This window comes from Palaemon carinicauda, chromosome 15 (genome assembly GCF_036898095.1).
Source record: "Palaemon carinicauda isolate YSFRI2023 chromosome 15, ASM3689809v2, whole genome shotgun sequence".
In the NCBI taxonomy this organism is placed as follows: Eukaryota; Metazoa; Arthropoda; class Malacostraca; order Decapoda; family Palaemonidae; genus Palaemon; species Palaemon carinicauda.
Window position 1 is genome coordinate 16942088 of NC_090739.1, and position 2506 is coordinate 16944593.

Genomic DNA, 2506 nt, shown 5'->3' on the forward strand with positions numbered 1-2506 from the left:
AGCTTAAAGTGTGAATAGCTAATGACTGCTAGTGGAAGACATAAAACTCTGTGCCGCTTGGGACCAATAGTTAATGGCGTACAAATGTTTGTCGATAGACTGTAGAGGGCTGAAAAGTGTGTGCTTCTAGAAACCCATAGTAGAAGACTTAAAAGTGTGTACAGCTATGGACTGATAGGGAATGGCTTGGAAGTGTTTACAGCTAGGGATCGATAGTATTAGGTTTAAAAGGGTGTACAGATGGAACCGATAGTGGAAAGATTTAAAAAGTGTATACAGCTAGGGATCAATAGGGAAGCTTAGATGTTTTGGCATCTAGGTATCGATAATATTAGGTTTAAAAGGGAATACAGCTAGGACCAATATTGCAGAGGTAAAAGAGTGTTCAGCTAGGAATCGATAGTGAAAGTCCTAAAAAAAAAGTTTCCGTTGTGGACCGATAGTGAAAGGCTTAAAAATATGTGTACCTAGGGAATATCCGTGAAAGGCTAAAAGATTTGTATCTAGGAACAAATGATTGAAGGGTTTAAAGTGTGCAGCTTGTTACTAATTGTTGAAGGTTTAAAAATGTGCACATCTTGGACTGATAGTGGAAAAACTTGAAAATATGTGCACTTACTTGTGCACTTACGAACCGATGATGGAAGGGCTAAACATGTGTACATCTAGGACCTCTAATGGAAGGCTTAAAACTCTATTCAGCTAGCTAATATTCTGTCAGTCTTTCAACCGGGGACCAAATGTGGACGGCTTAAAAGTTTGCAGCTTGTTACCAAAGGCTTAAAACTGTGTGCAGCTAGGGATCAACAGAACTCTGCAAAGATGGCACTGCCTTTTGTTCAGATATCTCGTTATTGTATCTGATAAAACTTACCAGCATCCTGAAGATATTCACTGTCATATTACTTCAGCTATACTTTCTGGTTACCTCCAACAGCATACCGTTTGCCTCACGAGATTATCATTTTTCTTATGGTATTTCTTCTCAACATTTAGGTCATGTAGGGGATATTCACAAACGTTTGTTATCTGAAATTTAATACTCGATTTCTTTGTAGTTACAAATTTTATTCGTAAATTCAATATAAATAATAATTATTTGTAAATTCAATAGAACGAATATGTTTTTTCCTTGGCCATTTCTACTCTTTTTTTTCAGCTTTTGTGTGACAATCATATTGGCTTATTCTTATTGAAAACATTTCCGTTGTTAACATTTATTACAATCATTTTTCCTCAGTCATATAAAATATTAGTACTGTAGGTATAAGGTAATCATCAAATACAAATGAAAACAAATTAAACAGCATTTATTTACGGAATACTTAACCACCACCTGTTTTACGGTTTATATATTATAAATAGCCGTTATTTTCTGCAATGTTTGTTGTATGAAATTGAATAAATACAATAAGAATATAGATTTTTTAACAGGTATCTTACATGGGGTTATACATTATAGATTGATTCAACATTGAATGAGTTAATATTTATTTTCTACTAATTACAAGCAGAAAAAAAATCTTTACTCAGTCTTACATAGACAGTATAATTTTTCACTAATTCAAAAATCTTACTCAGTCTTACATGGACAGTATAATTTTTATCCCTATAATTCATGTATGAAGAACATGCAGAGAAATTACCATCACCACTTGGTTTGGAAATATGGATTTTCGTCCACAAAGCACATCGATGGGATCTGGGAATCCATTCAATTCATATTTGCAACCCTGGGGAAACCTAGCGAGTACAGTAGAAGGCTATAAAGCGAGCCCAGCTAATGACGTTGTAATGCCCAAGGAATGTCTCGTTTGTGGGTCACTTAAGCGACTAGCTTCTGCGAGGAATGTTAAAACTTAATTGGTATTGGATTTTCAAACTATTGAGTGTAATTAAGAGGAAATTTGATTGACTAATTTAAAACTATTGATTGGATACTCAAACTTTTGAGTTTGATTCAAAGAGGTATTTTACTAATTTAAAACTATTGATTGGATACTCAAACTTTTGAGTTTGATTAAAAGAGGAAATTTTATTGACTAATTTAAAACTATTGATTGGGTACTCAAACTTTTGAGTTTGATTAAAAGAGGTATTTTACTAATTAAAAACTATTAATTGGATACTCAAACTTTTGTGTTTGATTAAGAGGTATTTTACTGACTAATTAAAAACTATTGATTGGATACTCAAACTTTTGTGTTTGATTAAAAGAGTTATTTTACCGACTAATTAAAAACTATATCAATTGGATTTTCACACTTTTGCTTGTGTCTAGAAGTGTTTTAATAACTAATTAAAGACTATTTACTATTTGGATTTTTAAACTATTCCGTGTAATTAAGAGATGTGCTTTAATAACTACTATAATTGAAAATTATTCACCAATTGGATTTTCAAACTGTTGCATGTGATTAAGATAAGGTGTTTTAACAACTAATTAAAAGCTATTTACCGATTGGATTTTCAAACTATTCCGTGTAGTTAAGAGATGTGTTTTAAT

At 32.3% G+C, this 2506-nt stretch overlaps 1 long non-coding RNA gene across 1 annotated transcript in view; it reads right to left on the reverse strand.

Moving 5' to 3' along the window:
* Positions 1-1021: 1021 nt before the first annotated feature.
* LOC137654491 (uncharacterized) overlaps positions 1022-2506 on the reverse strand; it is a 3801-nt gene continuing 2316 nt past the window's right edge. Inside the window, exon 2 of the long non-coding RNA XR_011046642.1 lies at positions 1022-2506. This exon is cut by the window's right edge and continues 1120 nt beyond it. This is a non-coding gene — a long non-coding RNA (uncharacterized lncRNA).